The 19852-nt window shown below is 35.3% G+C and overlaps 1 protein-coding gene across 1 annotated transcript in view; it reads left to right on the top strand.

The window, feature by feature from the left end:
* LOC118149892 (uncharacterized) overlaps positions 1–18978 on the top strand; it is a 41635-nt gene extending 22657 nt beyond the window's left edge. Inside the window, exon 2 of the mRNA XM_078358579.1 lies at positions 18846–18978. The gene's annotated coding sequence lies outside the window, so the exon portion shown is untranslated. The remainder of the gene's footprint in view (positions 1–18845) is intronic.
* Positions 18979–19852: the final 874 nt, after the last annotated feature.

Here is a 19852-nt window from a genome sequence, read left to right as displayed (position 1 = left end):
CAGTGGCACGATCTCGGCTCACTGCAACCTCCGCCTCCTGGGTTCAAGCAATTCTCCTGCCTCAGCCTCCCGAGTAGCTGGGACTACAGGCACACGCCATCATGCCCAGCTAATTTTTGTATTTTTAGTAGAGGTGGAGTTTCACCATGTTGACCAGGATGGTCTCGATCTCTTAACCTCGTGGTCCACCCGCCTTGGCCTCCCAAAGTGCTGGGATTATAGGCGTGAGCCACCGCGCGCAGCCTTAAAACACTGCTTTTAATCCAAGTTTACAATTAGTAGAAGGCTTTTGAAGTGCACCGAAATGTTAGCAAGACATTCCAGCAGAAGGTGGTTTTTTTACTCTGCTAAGTGACCTGTTAATATTCCTTTTTAGTGATGGTGGTATTTCAAAGAGGTCAACAGTAAGTGAATTATTCAATCAACACTAGTTGTCTTTAAAATAGTAAGGTTGGTGCTATGGTACAGTGTAGAAACCCTTCGTGCTGTGCAGCAAATATTTTTGGTCTCTGGCTACCTACTAGAATTTTCTTTCAGGGTTTCCTTTTTTGTTGTTGTTTGGTTTACCTAGGGGAGTCCATATGACTAGTTCCAACCCGTGGAATCACGAACAAAAGTAAAATGGGTCACTCCTGGGCCAGAGCATTTAATTGTTAGAATAAGATCCCACATGAACTATCTTTCCGGTATCCACAGTGATTGACAGTATTGTAGATTGTGGATATACTATCCATTAGCCTGGTTTCTGAAAAACACTGAACAGCAAGGCCTTCAAGTGATCTGCACTGGAAATATAGAGTGAACAAAACAATACACGTTTGTGCTAACTGCTGAGACTTTCCGGGTTGTTTGTTACCACAGCATAACCCACCCTATCCTGGATGATGCATAAAAAAAGAATTACAAATGAAAAATTTGTGACAATTCAAAAAAATAAACTGGAAAATGTAAGCTACCACTTAAAAAATACTTTTACAGTCTTAAATGGCACACCTGCTTTTGCTGACAATTGGCTATCAATTTGTTTCATAGAAATTTAGATTCTAAAACTGGATCCATGATTTATGAAGTCAATACTTGAGTCATCACTATGAAGCAAGCGGTCACAATGAATGTAATATCTTAAATGTTAATTTTTAAAAAGATGTTTAACTTTGTTTTAAATATACATATGATTTTTAACGAAGCTTCTGAGAGTGAAGAACTAGAGGAAATTGTTTTGTAAATCAGTTATAACTTATGAGCACTGAAAATAGTATTTCTTTAGATTATTCATTTTCATCTTGTAAGAACTATTATATTGTCATAATTTTAAAAAGAAACAATAGAAAAAAATCATTCTTCATCTGTGCAAAGTTCTGTCTCTGACAGGGGCACCAAGTTATGGTTGCTCTCCTTGCTGTGATCAGAAGGGTACTTCCTGAAAACCTCCTCATTTTTTGCAATAATCCAATTGCATACGATCATCCTTCCCATATCTAAATATTGCATGAATTGTTTTGTACTTTCACTATGTGGTACCTCCTAAGGATGATGAGTTACCTATGTTTCAAATTTTACTATGAAAAGCAGTACTTAAAAATGTTTCTTAATATTATTTTCTAATTGTCATCTAATTCTACAACGAATGGAGAAGACCCAGATGAGCCTATTAATACTTGCCATATTTTAATGTATGTCAAACTACTTCCCATTTATTTTCTACTTTCCACACCTAAGGGCACAAACATTCACAACAACTAAATTGTGATGTCATAGTCAGTTTGAGCTGCTATGACTAATAAAAGTAATTCGGTGGCTCGAACAGAAAACATTGATTTCTCATAGTTCTGGAGGCTGAGAAGGCCACAACAGACCCCAGTGTGTGATGCTCCCCTCCCTGTGTCCATGTGTTCTCATTGTTCAGCCCTCACCAATGAGCGAGAACATGTGGTGTTTGATTTTCTGTTCTTGTGTCAGTTTGCGGAGAATGATGGTTTCCAGATTCACCCATGTCCCTACAAGGGACATGAACACATTGTTTTTTTATGGCTGCATAGTATTCCATGGTATATATGTGCCACATTTTCCTTGTCCAGTCTGTCATCGATAGGCATTTGGGTTGGTTCCAGGTCTTTGCTGTTGTAAACAGGCCACAGTGAACATATTGTGCATGTGTGTTTGTAATAGAATGTTTTATAATCCTTTGGATATATATCCAGTAATGAGATTGCTGGGTCAAATGGAATTTCTATTTCTAGGTCCTTGAGGACTCACCACACTGTCTTCCACAATGGTTGAACTAATTTACACTCCCATTTCTCTACATCCTATCCAGCATCTGTTGTCTCCAGATTTTTTGATAATCACCATTTTAACTGGAATGAGATAGTATCTCAATGTGGTTTTGATTTGCATTTCTCTAATGACCAGTGATGATGAGCATTTTTTCATATGTTTGTTGGCCTCATATATGTCTTCTTTTGAAAAGTATCTGTTCATGTCCTTTGCCCGCTTTTGAATGGGTTTGTTTTTTTCTTGTATATCTGTTTTAGTTCTTTGTAGATTCTGGATATTATCCCTTTGTCATACTGAATGGGCAAAAACTGGAAGCATTCCCTTTGAAATCTGAAACTAGACAAGGGTGCCCTCTCTCACCACTCCTATTCAATATAGTATTGGAAGTTCTAGCCAGAGAAATCAGGCAAGAAAAAGAAATAAAGTGTATTCAATTAGGAAAGGAGGAAGTCAAATTGTCTTTATTTGCAGATGACATGATTGTATATTTAGAAGACCCCATCATCTCAGCCCAAAATCTCCTGAAACTGATAAGCAACTTCAGCAAAGTCTCAGGATGCAAAATCAATGTGCAGAAATCACAAGCCTTCCTATACACCAATAACAGACTAAAAGAGCCAAATCAAGAGTGAACTCCCATTCACAATTGCTACAAAGAGAAAAAAATACCTAGGAATACAACGAACAAAGGATGTAGAGGACCTCTTCAAGGAGCACTACAAACCACAGCTCAAGGAAATAAGAGGTGGAGAAACGTTCCATGCTCAGGGTTAGGAAGAATCAACATTGTGAAAATGGCCATACTTCCCAAAGTAATTTATAGATTCAAAGCTAACTCCATCAAGCTACCTATGATTCTCTTCACAGAACTGGAAAAAATCACCTTAAACTCCATATGTAACCAAAAGAGAGCCCACGTAGCCAAGACAATCTTAAGCAAACAGAACAAGGCTGGAGGCATCACACTACCTGACTTCAAACTATACTACAAGGCTACAGTAATCAAAACAGCATGGTACTGGTACCAAAACAGAGATATAGACCAATGGAACAGAACAGAGGCCTCAGAGGCAACACCACACATCTACAACCATCTGATCTTTGACAAACCTCACAAAAACAAGCAATGGGGGAAGGATTCCCTGTTTTGTAAATGATGTTGTGATAACATGTGCAGAAAACAGAAACTGGACCCCTTCCTGGCACCTTATGCTAAAATCAACTCCAGATGGAAAGACTTAAACATAAGATCTAACATCATTAAAACCCTAGAAGAAAAGCTAAGCAAAACCATTCAGGATGTAGGCATAGGCAAGGACTTCATGACTAAAACACCAAAAGCATTGGCAACAAAAGACAAATGGGATCTAATTAAACTCCAGAGCTTCTGTACAGCAAAAGAAACAATCATTAGAGTAATCTGGCAACCAATAGAATGGGAAAAAATTTTTGCAATCTACCAATATCTTTAAAATGTTTAACTTTTCTCTCTCTTCCATGCAATACATGAATACATAATACTTTTGTCTGCAAAATGGCATAACATAAAATGTGTTAATGAATCTTGCAAATTACTATAACCCAGAGCAAAATACACACTATGAAGCAGTCTTTTGGTTGTTAAGAAATTGGTCAGGCGTGGTCTCACATGCCTGTATTTCCAGTACTTTGGGAGGCCAATATGGTCAGATTGCTTGAACTCAGGACTTCAAATGTCTCTACCAAAAAATACAAGAAAATTAGCCAGCCATGGCAGTGTGCGCCCATAATCCAAGTACTGGGGAGACGGAGGCAGGAGAATCCCTGGAACCTGGGAGGTAGAGGTTGCAGTGAGCCCAGATCATATCACTGAGACTCCATCAAAGAAAGAGAAAAAGAGAGAGAGAGAGAGGAAGGAGGGAGGGAGAGAGGGAGGGAGGGAAGGAAGGAAGGAAGGAAGGAAGGAAGGAAGGAAGGAAGGAAGGAAGGAAGGAAGGAGGGAGGGAAAAAGTGACTTCATCTTGTATAACTCAACATAAGTTGTGTGAAATTAATTTCTTTAACAACTGAAATTTGAAGTAAGGTACCAAAATTTAGTTTTTTCATGGAAGAATAAACAGTGATTTTCTTCAGAATATGTGTCTTACTTTGATTAAAATTCTTCTGTTATGCTGCACAGTCAAAAGTAACAACTATTTTTTGTTTTAAATGATAGCACTTGATGTTAAAACTGAGCCTAGAAGATCAGATACACTTTTCAAAGGATACTACACATCTGTGCACTGATGTTAGTTCTTAAACTTCCATACCACAGGTCATATGAAAGTACTAATTTCTATATTCTGTTCATTGTTGTGTGAAAAACAGATTGGCAGTTGCTATTAATATTTCTACAGTTTGTCTTATGCAAATTTTAAAGCATATGCTAATGACAACACAAATGTTATGTTGAAATATTGATTAATTTCTGCTTTTACCTGATTATTTAAAAAATCCACATATCTATCCACCGTTATTTTTTTTTTTTTTGGTGTACTAAGATAATTCATGTGTATAAGAAATGAAACCTTATATGTATTCTGTTATCATCTATTTAGGATTTTAGAGGGTTGAAGCAATGTAGACAGTCCAAAATTATTTAAAATGAAAACCTTGTCATATGTTTTAAGTAGAATGAAGTTAAATTTTATTTGTGTAGCATGTGACAAAATGAAGCAATTCAGAAAGGTCCAAGATAATCAGCCGTGCATTCCAACATTACCCTTAGTAATCTTTGAAATAGATAGTCTATGTATAAATAGTCATAAGGTGTTCATTAACCCATATATTTTAAATAATTTTGAGGTGGCTTATAATAAAAGCATAGGGAGGGAATGCAAGACCATCAGTCCAAAATTAAGAAAGAAAAATCAAATTGTAAAGGTGGAGAAATTAAGCAGAAAAATATCTATGAAATAACTTCCAATTAATTTCCTATCTGAAGGAAAAAGGCTTGAAAATCAACCAAAGACAGACAAATAAATGTATATTTATGTTTTAAGTTTAAGGAATATTCTTGTTTGTGTGTATATAATATTTTATAATTTTCATGTTTTTCAGAAATTAAAATTGACCAACCAATAAGATCCCAGTTGTGTAAGAACAAGAGGGTAACCAGTGCATTGAGAAGTGATGACAGAGGAAATAGAGGCATAAAACTTAGTTCCAAGCAGAAGTGTTTGTACCATGTAGCTAAAAAAGCTTGTGCTTCAAAGTCCTGAACTTTGGCGAGGCTCTTGTACAGCCTGGTACCTAATTTTGTATTCATAATTTCTTAAACATAGCTCCCCAAACTGTAAAGACTTGACCTTCTGTTAAAATAAGATTGGCTTCTTGCCTGTCAAGAAAAAAGTAGTTGATCGTAGAAGTCTCAGTGCTTAATCATATAAGCATCCCCCGTTCATAATAATGAACGTTTTTCTAGTTGATGTTCTCATAAAGAAATTTAGATCCTTTATATAAAAAAGATTAAGCACTATAACAAAGTACAGACCCTTATCAATGATGTTACAATATGACAATATATCACAGAAAAATGCAGCACTATTCTATGTACAGTGTGTCTTTATATAAGCAGCAAGGCATGCTATTAAAGCATATGTCACCAAATGTTTTTTTTTTCCCCTCAGGATGGCACGAAGGGACTCTAGAATCAGATTTGCCAGGAAAGTTTGTTATGGGGCAGATGGTGGAGAAGAGTATTAGCAAATGTAAGCGAGAGGAGAGAATGTAGTAGAAAGAGATGAGTTCAGAGAACAAACACATCAAGTACAGAAAGGATGTTATCCAGCAGCAGTAGAGTATAAAGATGTACCATCTTGTGGAACTGCGAGTTTAACAATTTGTATAGAATTTCCCATTGTCATCATGCATAAAATTAGAGCAATAATATTAAAGCATTATTAGTAATGAGGAAACTGGGTTTTTAATGCAACTAACTGACAAGATGATATGAAGGTAATTGGTCATGAGAATGTTTAGCATTAGTAATGGATTATCTATTTTTAAAATTGCCTTACCATAATTAAACTACAAAAAGTCATTGTGTCTCATTGCAGAACATTTTTTCATACCATATTAAAGAAAAAAAATAGCCATTTCCAATGAGATGGATATTCTTTCTCAGTAACAAGTATTAAAACCGGGATTTATTCATTTTATCACATTATCACTGGCACCAGCATATACCAGACTCTGAATAAATACTTTTTAGTGAATAAAAAATTCACATCTAACAGCCATGAAGCTCTGGAAAAATGTATGATATTGCAATTTTGCTCTGAAGGGTATGATATGGGTATAGATATACTTAATAACCACAGTAATTATTAAGAAAAGATCAATATGCTACATATACATAGTAAAGAATTACAACTCCACACATTATTAATTTAATATATTGCAAACTATTAGCTAGTCAAAATAACCATAAATTATACAATGGAAATGTAAATTACACAACCAATATTGTTTTTTAAAGATGACTGGTGGGGAATAATGATTTTGGTTGCTTATATCACTTTTAAAAGCTGTCCAAGGAAGTTTTCCCGCCTTCACTCTCTCATATAGCAAGTAGAAATATTTAGATATCCCCTAGATTCTACAAAAGCTCTAAACTTTGGGACAAGTTCTGTAGACTTAACTGTTGATGTATTTAAGCCTTCATTACATATTCCTTTGGGAGACTCTGGAGAAATCTTCCTTGAGGTGATGTTAATGTTCTTTTACTTTGTACCTCTAGACTCCCGAAGAAAAGCCCTGTAAAATAAGTTAGAAAAGAACTCAAACTACTTCTGAAGTGTGTGTGGAGAGTAGAAATGTAATGGCACAACCACACTGTGGCAATAGTTGTGCTTCTGGTGCTCATTGTACAGTTTTGTTCATTTAAGCATTCCCTGAAGAGCCAGTTTCTTATCCTCTATTCTCTTCCTGGGTCCTTGTTTGGTGTCATCAGCTTGGAACTCTATTTTAGATATTATAAAATAAATTAAATGTAAAGTTATTAAGAATGAATGAGTGGAAAAATCAGAGACTTTTAGTTATGATAATTAGTTCCTATTTAAAACTTTTATACTTAAAGGATTTACTCTTCCAGGGACCCATCTTCTTTCAGGGCTGGAGAAAACCTCTAGATGATATACCAAAAAAAGGAAAATAGATATAAAGTATATTTTCTCATTTACATATTCCTTTTACTGATTAAAATATTTAACATACCAATATGGTTTTCTTAAATGCTAAAAACAATTAATTACCACCTGGGTCAGCCATTTGAACCTTTGAATTTAGTCACCCTATAACTGAATTTACATTTTACCTAAAGAACCTGTACATGTGCAGCAGTTATCTGACTATGCTTTTCTAATTTTGAGTTATGGCAGATGACATAAACTTTAAGTTATATAAGTAGTGTCTCTATTCTTGTTCATCTTCATAATTAAAACTTTGAAACTTATTTTATGATGGAAATCCAAATTCACATTATTTTAGGGAAAATTATAGATGTTTGGAAACAAGAATATGTAATAACAAGAGGATTTGCTATATTTGACACAAAATGTTTCTAGCTTGAATTAGAAATAGAGCTACAAGTGCATCATTATGTATATTATTGGGAGATAATTGGTGAATTTCGAAGAGCAAGCTTAGACAAAGAAAATTAGAGGAAATTATCAGCTAAAGTAAAGTACTACTTAGGTAGAAGGAAAGGACATTAAAACAAAAAAAAGCGTAGAGAGGGCAAGAAGTTCACATGTTAGAAATAATCTAGGGGCTAAGAATAGGTACTTTGCTCAAGCAAATACAGAATTAATCAAAAGAATGACATCTAATTACAGGAAAGTCCTGGGCTAACAAATATAGAGGCCTAAGAAAAATAAGGAAATTAACATTTAATCTGAAAGGGTTAACCTTGGCCATTATTATCTTAGAAATTGAAACGGAAGTATTTCTTCCCGGCCATAATGAATCAGTCCCGAAGTCCTCAGCTGTTCAGGACCAAGGAGGGACAAAGGCAATTTAATACAGCCATGTAGATTTTCTTATTCCAGCTATTGGAGAATCAAATGTAATTATATAACTGGAAATGACTGCAGAAGCCATCCAGGCCAACTCCTTTATTTTATAGATAAGAAAACTGAGGCACAGGAGTATCATGAACTTCTCCAGTCATCCTGTTAATATGTATTAAATTTGCGCTTTGAATTGAAGGCTTCGGATACCTAGTACCGCATTTCCTAAGTTACACAAACCTAGAGAATCACATGCACAGAAGGTTTTAAGTGTTGTTTTCATATTTAAAAGGTAATTCATATTCGACATTTGTATATGTATTTCTCTGTGTGTGTATGTGTGTTTATGTTAATAATTTAAAGGTAAAGCAGGACATTTTTCTAAATAGTATGCTCTAATCACAATTGATCAGATTGTTTCATGTCAAATGGACCCTTCCTAATTTTGGTATGTGTATTTAGAAATGGTCAGAAGAAAGCCGTCTAAGTTAAAAATGTTTCCTTAGACCTGTCTTTCATTTGTGTAGCAATATTTAACCTAGTATCATGGTCTTTTGAAAATATTTTTAATATGTGCTTATTATTTAAATCTATTTTATAGTTATCTTGTCTAATATTTGAGGGCTCTTCCATATTTATCTTTGTGTGTGTCTGGTTTTGTGTTTTTTTATTGTCATTTCAAAATGTAAATAGTTTGCTAAATTGATTTTTTTTCTTCGGAAGACTTGATCAAGGAGAATTAGAATTTACAAAAATTCAATGATTGCTGAAATTGTATGAGAAAGAATCAATCAGAGAAAAGTTTGGTATTAAAACTATTTTGTCTACTTTTAGGCAGAGATATCAAAATGAGCTAAAATGAAACTTAAGTTTAAGTGATAGCAGAAAATCGGAGGCTAATTTTGTGATGTATATAGTCACCGAAATAGTAAACCAAATTAGAAATTTAAACATGAATCCTAGTATGAAAACATTTTTTATAAAAACTTTGACCTGCCTGGGGAATATTACAACGTTTTGGTACAGTGAGAGGATTACGAACATCAGAGTGTGACTGCGAATGCTGGCCTACATAGCGTTAGGAGGATTTCTTAGACTCTGTCAGCTTCCGTTGCTCCATTGAAAACCAGGGACATTCTGCTGGACAGCACTTATCTCACATGTAGACATATCCGTGTTTTCTGATGCAGACCGTGAAACTTACTGAAAATGGTCAGTTTCTGTCCTGCCCTCTGTAAGTCCTCCCAGAGCACGCTAGTAACATTAGATCCAGTCCTTCAAGGTCTTTGGCCTGGATCCCGTGTGTTATGAACTCTGGTGCAAGATAAGAAAGATCTATGAAGATATGAGATCCAGAATTCTCAACCCCCAATCTGCCCAGCCTAAGCTGTTGTGAACAGCTTAGGAACCAGGTGAATAAGTCTTACTTTAGACATAGGTTTCCTCAGAAAACAATCTGGTGAACTCTTAGGGTGTTTAAGATCTACTCTTGGACTAAATGTTGGCCAAAGATTGCTACCTGTTTCTTCATGAATCTCTCTTTTTTTTTTTTAGACTGAGTCTCACTCTTGCCCAGGCTGAAGTACAGTGGCACAATCTCAGCTCACTGCAACTTCTGCCTCCCAGGTTCAAGTAACTCTCATACCTCAGCCTCCAGAGTAGCTGGGACTACAGGCACCCGCCACCACACCTGCCTAATTTTTTTCATGTTTTTAGTAGAGACAGAGTTTTACCATGTTGGCCAGGCTGGTCTTGAACTTCTGATCTCAAATGATCCACCCACCTCAGCCTCCCAAAGTGCTGGATTTAGAGGCTGAGCCACTGCACCGGGCCCTTTAATGTATTTCTTAATTCTTCAAATCTTGCTGCCTCTTTTCACTTTGTTGCGGGTTTCTGGAAGGGCATTAGCTACTGAAATGCACTTGGTTATTGAGCAAAATACTTTTCTTCATTTTGCACTGGATACCCTTCATATCCTGGACTAGTTGTTTATCTATCTCAAGCTATCAGAATTCAGACCTGATCTATGTACAGTAAATGAGCATCACGTGGAAATCAGACCCAGTTCCCATATTTTTCCACACATAATAATAACGTTAAATGAACATTAATTATTTTACAAAACCCCACCCTTTAGCCTATGAACGGGAAATCAAGCAAACAACTTTAATGAGAAGGCAATAGTAGAATTTCCTTTTGGAATTTTGTTGTGTTCCCATTTCTGTTTTGTGCAGATTTTACCAGGATCATTGAATGGTTTGTATTTATGTTGGTCTATTTGTGAGAGAGTATTCTTCACAAGTGGAATGTAGTTATACAAAAAGATGAATCCTGAATTCATAGTTTGGCTTTAAAGTTGAAATATTAGTTTATGTTATATTTTGCAACTAGCTCAGAAAGAATTGGTGCATGGAAATGCAATGGAGTTTGATTTCCTAATGTCGAGAAACTTTCACTTTTCATTCTTGTTTCGTGATAGAACAAATTTTCATTTATTCATTACACTAATAATCTGTGATATTAAGATGCATATTTTGAAAAAAAATTTTCCGAAATCTTCATTAGAGTAATTCTTGAATTGATAATTGCCTTTACATCTAAGAAAAACATATAGTTTTACTACAACAGATGCTCCTACATATATACATAAAATTAAAACAAAATTGTGGCAAAAAATTTAGTTGAGTCTGAAAACAAGCAAAAATAGCTATTTTAAAACTATACAGTAGCACAAGGAAGAAGGAAAAGCTATAATATTTATATTTGCTTCTCCATATCCTACTCACATATCAGTTGTTATCGTGAGATAATTCAGGACAAAAACTTCTATGATTTTTTTTCTGTACAGATTAGCTACCTTCTTAAGCACATTAAAACTTCCCTGTAAGTCTCGGTTCTCTTCCTGAATTTCACAGCTGAAATTGTTAAAAGTTTTTTTTCTTATATTTAGCTAAAATCTGCTTCTCTGAGCCTCTACCCATTGATAGAAGGTTAAAAAAAAATTCTTCTATTCAGAAGTCAGTAAGACTATAGACATGCTGTTACTATCTCCAACAATGTAGATAAGCTACCTGATACTTTCAAGTTTTAGCTTCTCTATCTGTAAAATGGAAATAGTAGCAATTGTACTTTGACTGAATGTGGAATGTAGTAAGAGTTTTTTACATGCCAATTCATTCTTCTACTCCTTTTTTTCCCCTCCCTCAAGAAGTATCTGGTATCATTGATACTTGAGGATCACTTGAGCCTGGGAAGTGGAGGCTGTAGTGCACTGATTAAGAGACAAGATGGAAATAGTTGAATTATTAATGCATTAAATTGCTACCATATCTAAATATACATGTTGGTGCCAGGCTCAGTGGCTCATGCCTGTGATTACAGCACTTTGGGAGGCTAAGGAAAGGTAATTGCTTGAGGCCAGGAGTTAGAGACCAGCAAGACCCCACCTCTACAAAAAATTAAAAGTGGCTGAGTGCAGTTGCTCATGCCTGTACTCTTACTACTTTAGGAAGATGAGGCAGTGAATCACTTAAGCTCAGAAGTCAACACCAGCCTGATCAACATGAAGAAACCTTGTCTCTTCTAAAAATACAAAAATTAGCCAGACGTGGTGGCATATGCCTGTAATCCCAATACTCGGGAGGCTGAGGCATGAGAATTGCTTGAACCTGGGAGGCGGAGGGTGCAGTAAGCTGAGATCTCACCACTGTACTTCAGGCTGAGTAAGAGAGGGAGACTCTATCTCAAAATAAATTCATTAATAAATTAATTAAAAAATAGCCAGGCATGGTGGCATGGTCAAGCTACTCAGGAGACTGAGGCTGGAGGATCACTTGAGCCTGGGACGTGGAGGCTGTAGTGCACTGATCATGCCACTGGACTCCAGCCTGGGTGACGGAGTAAGACCTTATCTCAAAAATAAATAAATAAATATGCATATTGATTTATGGTATATATTACGGTACACATGTGAATTTAATTTAGAACTCAGTATGTTTCAAAAAGATTGCAAGAATTTTCTCTTAAATACTTCCTTGTCCTTGTGTTTTTTCTTTCTCTGTTTATAGCCGCCCTCTTAACTGTATCTCCACTCTCTGTCCCCCGTATCCAATCAGGTGTAAATTCCTACTGACACTATTCTAGTGTTGGTGTACATTTGACCTCATAATTTCTTTTCCACTTCCAACTCTAGTCCAGGTACTCATTCACTCTTCCTTCCACCATAGGATTCTTTTCCCAATGAGTCTATTTGGCATAAGCTTTGTCCCCCTTCATCCATTCTATAGACTCTATCTGGCTTATTCTTCCAAAGCAGAGCTCTGATCAGGAAATTGCGTTGCTCAAAGCCAAATGTGAACTCAGTAAGTTCACATTTCTTAGAAAATAAAGCCCAAGTATCTTTTATTGGAAATTAATACTTTTTTATGACCAGTTCCACTACACCACTGAGCAAACCCTAATGTGCAGCCAATTTTGATATTTGCTGCTTTCTGTCTGCACTTTCCCACTCTTGTCTTTGTGTAGTGTTTTTATCTTCGATTGTCTATCCTTCTTTCCAAAATTTTTACCATCTTTGAATACCACACACACACACACACACACGCACACACACACACAATACTTTTATCCAATCTACAGTGCATATTCCAATTTTGTCAGTTGTCCTAGTAATGTCCCTTATAAGTAGAATACAGTCCAAGACTCGTCTGTTTTGTGGACTTTTGCAAATGTGTTACTTTGATCTATCTTTCTATTCTTCAGCATATTAACTTATTTTTTGTTTGATTTCTTTAGTTAAAAATAGACAGAAAAACACAGAAAAGATACCACCTATGTATTAAGCCTTATTTGATATCCTTAACTAAAAATGATTTTTCTCTTCTTTTTTATTTTACTGCTCGTTGTGTCCATCTTATAACACTTACAATCTTTTGCCTAATTTATGTGAACATGTTTAATCTCTCCAACTGTATTTTAAACTTCTTGAGAGCAGTCTTTACATCTAGCACCTTAGCTAACAGAGTTTTGTACATGTAATATAGACTTCTTTAGAAAACTGGAAATATCATTGTGAGTTGGCAAAGCAGAGTCTATTTCAAAAACGAGGACAGTCTTTGAGCAGAAGGGAATTTAAGGAAAGATTTTTCATGACAAAAGTAGGTATGATAGAAGGTAGTCATCCTGAGTGAAGATTTGTTTTGGGAGGAGAATTAGGAAATAAGTTTAAGTAATTTTTTTTTTTTTTTTGAGACGGAGTTTCCCTCTTGTTACCCAGGCTGGAGTGCAATGGTGCAATCTTGGCTCACCGCAACCTCCGCCTCCTGGGTTCAGGCAATTCTCCTGCCTCAGCCTCCTGAGTAGCTGGGATTACAGGCACGCGCCACCATGCCCAGCTAATTTTTTGTATTTTTAGTAGAGACGGGGTTTTACCATGTTGACCAGGATGGTCTCGATCTGTTGACCTCGTGATCCACCCGCCTCGGCCTCACAAAGTGCTGGGATTACAGGCTTGAGCCACCGCGCCTGGCCAAGTTTAAGTACTTTTAAGAATGAAGTTTCCTTGTAGAGCTCTTGAAAAACAAAGGAGTTTAAAAATGTATAGGATGGTGAAGTAGAAAGAACATTATGTCGGGAGACGTGGGTTCCAGTCACAGTAATGAATTTTATGGGCCTCAGTTGATACCGAGTAAAATTAACAGATAAAGCTCAATGATTTCTAGTCTATTCTAGCTTTAAACTCCCATGCCTATAAAGAAATAATGGGCTACTTTATGTTTTTGAGCAATTAGTGGCATATAAAAATTGTACTTAAGGAAGTTAGGAAAAAGATCAAAGATGATAAAAACATTAAAAATATAAAATTTTAGCAGCTTTATTATTTTATGTAAGTAAAATTGGTTAATTTATTGGAGATGTCTAATTATATAAATAAAGTTTTATAGATTAGAGTAGCTATATCCTCGATTTTTGTCAATTTATTGTTTACTGTTTGAATAATGAAAAGTCTTACTATAGAACTTTAACAGTCTTGAGAGGTTGCAACTGTTATGCAGATCCACACTCGAACTATTTCATACTAATAAGGTTCTAGCTTTAATTTTAAATGCCTCAAGGCAAACAGCACAGTCTTTTTCTGGCTCAAATAGATCAAATTACGTCTAATTACCCTGCTGCAGTTTATTGAGTGTCTATGATCCAGGTACTTTTGCTGAAGTCTGAAGTCATATTTTATATCATTTTGTGAGAAGTCATCGACCAAATGAATAAAAATTACTGAGATTTTCCCCACATTACTATTTCTTCATGTAGATATTTATTGAGCTCCTACTGTGTGTAAGTGAATATGCTAGCCCGTCACAGAGAAGAGAAAAATGAATAAGACAGTCTTTGATCTCAGGGAGCTTATGCTTTGCTACAATACAGCAAACATGCAAACCAGACTGAGCTTATGAAGAGGAGGAGCAAGCTCCTGACACATGGCAGGTACTCAATGACTACTGACAAATTACACAAAAGGTAGACTATTTTAAGTACCACCAGAAGTAGGGATGGGGGGAAGCAATGGGAACTCCAACTCTTGGCATTATCAGGAAAAGTTTGAGGAAAGTTGTATCTGAGTTCTTGATAGGAGCAAATGTTGGGAGGTCAGCAGGCCTATAGATAAGAGGGGAGGAAGTTTCTTGTAGAGGGAAGAGTCAGAAATAAATAAATAAATAAAAAGGTGGGTAGGCTTGGGCAAGTTTTGGAAACAGGGAATGGCCTAATTTGGCTGGAGGATAGGCAAACAGGCTTGATAAAGTTAGCTAAATGGCTACAAAGTACTTTGTGTGCGTAACTAGGGAGTCATTGAAGAATTTTAGGTAGAGAAGTACTACAATATATCTTTGGTTTTTCTTTGAGCTATTATACTTTAATATGACTTAGGGTGATTCTTAAATAACACATTTCAACCTTTGAAAATTCATGCACTAAAAACAGCCACCAAAAACAAAGACAAAATCAGAACAAGAAAACATGTATCAGCCTTTACGTTTCCCACCGCTCTGGGCAGTAATGTCAAGAATCGAATGGATTATTTATAGTTCTCAGCCTGGAGGTGGGTGCTCAGAGAAGTAGCTGCACTTGGTGATGGTGCCAGACAGTTAGAGACTCTGCAATCCAGCATAGTTCAGTTTTTATTGACATTAGATCTACTGTGTAACACAATTTTATGGTAGAACATCATATAAATTATATTAAAATATTTATTTTGTTAACATGTAAGAAAACTGTTAGATTTCTAAAAGTGCTCCTTGCCCTAAAGTTATGCTAGGAAAAATGTTATTTCCAGTCATCAAGAAGATAAGGTACATTCTTCAAACAGTGTCATCATTAAATAATTTTTCAAATGATGTTATCATATTCATTTGGTTTGTTCTGGGAGATATAATTTAAATGCACTCATATGTTAAAAATCCAATTAATTGTTAAATGTATGTTTAACCTAAACTCTTAATATGGACTGGCATAAATTCTGGCTAAGTTTTCAACTTTAAATTATTACTACAAGTAGATTATTTTACCTTAATTATCATGAGCTTATTCCTCAAAGTGTGCCAATATGTTTATGAAATTAAAAGTAATAAATGTCTACTGTGATGCATTGCAGAAATATAGAACATTATTGTCCCCAATTCTTCATTCTTTTCTTATTATAGAATTGCACACTGAAGCGCTTTGCAAAGTGATTTTGTATTATCTCCTTGTTACGAGGGTAGATGAAATATATTTCCCCACTTCACTGATGTTGGGCTTGGCCATGTGACCTGTTGTAGCCAACGTGAACAGCCGAAGAATGAGCATGGGCTTCCATGTGCCAGTGTGGCTAGGCTTGAGTCCTTGTGTTTCTGCTCCATGAGAAAAATATGCTTGAGTAGCCTCTAGTCCCAGAGTGATAAAGACAGGTGGAATAGATCTGAACTCATTCCCAGGCCTGGAGTTTAATCAAGCCTAGCCGAGTCCTGCCTCGTAACCGCAGCTGAAATTAGAGGATCTGTAGCCACCCTACCTTTGATGAGTGAAAAACAATAATGTTTGTTTTTGTAAGCCATTGATGTGTTAGAGGTTGCTTTTTATTCATCCTAATTATAGCTAGAATTGATTATTACATATATTATTTTATAATATTTTGATAGCTATAAATAGTTACCCCAATACAGGTAAGAGATAAATGAATAAAGCATGAAGACTATGGTATTTATTATAATACATTAAATGTTAACTACATGTCCCAATAGAACTATGTCTCAGTAATGATGATAAGATTTTGATGACTGAAAATATAGTCCTCTTGGGAAACCATATTTACTCTTTTGAGGCCTACAAAAGAGTTCAAAATGAAAAGACTGGGCTACATAGTTTTCATATAGAAAAACTTCAACTCATTTGAAAATTTCCACTCATCCAACTAACATCTTATAAATTTCCTTTTGTTATCTTAAAGCATAGTGTTAAAAATTGCTTATCTAATTATATCATTTATCAGCAGTACACTGTAATCTCCTTATAATTCAGTTTTTAGTAAACAGGAAACAGAGTATAAGTTACCTTTGTTCTACTGGAGACTGGCTTAGAACCAGTGGCCAGAAGTCATAACTATATACAAAAATTTTGTAATTTTAAAACTATATACCAATGCTTGGCAGGAAAAAGTTACAATGTCATATGAGGATATGTTTAGGAGTAACAAATCCAATTGAATAAGTTTCTCAATTTTAATGGATGGCCTACACTATTCAAATAAGCTAATCTGACATTTTTTAGCATGAATATAAATATATATATATACATGTTAAAAGTTGTGTAATTATACAGTGAATATTTCCATTTCAGATGTCAGACTTCTTGTCAAAAGCCAAGAACTATAAGTAAGTGGATTAAAATACTTTGCTTCATAAACAAGTTGGCCTATTTTATTTGGCCTAGTTTTTTTTAAAAAAGCAATTTCCTTTCATAGATAAGATAGCAATTGTTGAACAATTAGCTTCATAAAATATTATTTCACAATAAGATGGGAAGAAATAAGGGATACTAAGACCATTTCCCTATGAGATTAAAAACATTTTCGACATATTTTTCTATTGATGGTGTAATAGACTCATCAAGTTAATGTTTCATTGCTGCATAGCATCTTTAATGCAAATTTCTCAGTTTCAGAAAGAAAATCTTTTGAAACTAGTTTGAATAGGCTCTCAGTGGAAGATTTTTGTTCGGTAAGATTCTCACATTAAAGTTTATGTATGATGTAGACTTGATTTAATAAAGGCTATGTTTAGTTAGCTGGTTAATTCTTGGATGGAAAAGAAAAGAATTATAGCTAGATACTTTGCTTTTTCAATGTGTGTTTTGTTGGATATTTGAACATCATAGTTACTTTGGCTTTTCTTTTTGCAGTATTGTAATAAGCTACTTCTCTCCATCCTCAATGAAGCACAAATATCTATTTAATTTTGTAATTAATTATATATGTTTTTAAATATAAAGCTTGCAGCACGTAAGACAACATAATTAAGGACAAAGAGGACAAAGTCAACTAATGAACACAGAGTTGAAAAACAGAATTCTGAAAAATTAAATGAACTCTTGCTTTGCACGTCAGTGAAAACCTTTTGTTACCTTCTGGCAGGATCTGGGTAGACGGAAGCTTTCCCATGGATTGACAGAACTGCAGAAAGCCCAGTTAGTTCTTCAGCTTTACTAACGTCTGGTTTTTTTCCTCAGGAGTAATTCCAAACAATTCTAAAGCAAACAGAAAGTATTCACAGTATAAAAAGTTTGGGAGTACTTTAGCTTAGTTTTATTTTGGGCTTTGTGAAGGCAGTCAGAGAATGCCACAAACACCAACTTTAGACAAAATCTGCAGCACATTAGGTTTGGCAATTTACTCACATTAAAAACATCAATTGTTAAGGTCCTGGGAAGGACTTGCATGTACAGAGAGTCAAAAGAGGAAGGTAGATGAAAAATAAAATACTACCAGTATATAAATGTGTGTATATTTCAGATTGCATGCAACTTGGGCATTTAATTTATATGGTACCTGCATTGTGCCTTACTGTTTTAAGTATAATAGTCATGTTTTCAACAATAGTGTGACTCTTTGCATTTTATAGTTTCTTTAATGCTTAACACAGAACCAAGGCTAGTGCTGATCATTCAATAAATAAATATTGATTAATTAAGATCATAATTCAAGTTTGCTAGGACAGTGCAATATTAGAATGTTTGTTGCAAACCATACAGCCATTAGGGGCTCAAATTGACATGATATATCCATATATCCATGTATGACATTGTTTATTGATTTCTAATTTTAAGGTTGCTTTACTTGCTATTGTAAGATAATTTTATAGGACAGTTTTCAATGCAATTAAAAATATTTCTTTTCTGTTTATCTGTGTTCTTAGTACTTCTCTTTATTCTCTTCTTTTCCTTTGGTTTTGTGCAAAAAGTAAAAAACAACATAATAAGCTCTTTAATCATTGCTTTCCTCACTTTCAGACACACGTTTAAACCCTGTGTAGTGAGAAGACTCTGCCTTTTTGGACAATCCTTGATCCTCACTCTCCAACTAAAGTTTAGGAAGAAAGACACCATTGAAATTCAATACAGAGTTCTGAGGATTCTAGCCTTCATTCCTCTCGACTCCAACTAGGAAGAGTGGTAAGTCAAATGACATGCGGTTAGCATTACTCCATGACATTTCAAAGTTAGAGGAGAGAGAAAATTTAGCATGCATTTTGTTACGGTGTTTTGTATCCGTTAAGTCTCACCTTTGGAGCCCAGAGGAGAGAGGACATGACCTCTCTCAGATCCACATTATGTCATAAAGTTCTGAATAGCAGTATGGTTTTAGAAGGGCCACCCTCTCTTCCATGGACCATTGTATTCAAGAAAAAGTTTTAGTAGACCTTTGACTTTGACGTTCTATGTATCGAAATGTTGCAGCTTTGTTGCAGACATATATGATTGGGTTTGGCTGTAACATTGCCTCTGCCTATTTCACTGGAATTGGGTTGGTATGGAACACAGCTCTCTTCTATAGGGTCTATGGAAGCAGTTGCAAAATCTTGTTGAGACAAAGGAATTAACTTCAGCTCTGTTTTCTAAGCCATGAATTATTTTTACACAACCTTGTGATAAGGAGTAGAATTTTTTACAAAAACAGTAATAATTTTTAGTGAAAAGAACCTCTGGGCTTATTACTGGAGAAGAGGCTCCTTGGTGATTGTGTTGTTGGTTGTACTTGGCTTTCATTCAGGGGATATTGCTTTGGAAAAAATTACTGCTAACAGTCTCTGGGCAAATATTTTCTGTGTCACTAATCATTGAAAACTGCCATGATTTCAATGTATAGTAAGTGGCATATTAACTAACATTTTAGTTTATATGAGAATTTCACATGGGTTATCTTTTGGCTCATTGGACACAGGTCAACGAAAAGTGAGCATTGCAAGCACTAGGGAGCTGTCTGTGCTTTATGTGTTTAAGCTCAGTGAATTGCTCTG

The sequence above is a fragment of the Callithrix jacchus genome, chromosome 21 (assembly GCF_049354715.1).
Source record: "Callithrix jacchus isolate 240 chromosome 21, calJac240_pri, whole genome shotgun sequence".
Taxonomy (NCBI): domain Eukaryota; kingdom Metazoa; phylum Chordata; class Mammalia; order Primates; family Cebidae; genus Callithrix; species Callithrix jacchus.
This window is presented reverse-complemented; position numbering and strand designations above follow the sequence as displayed.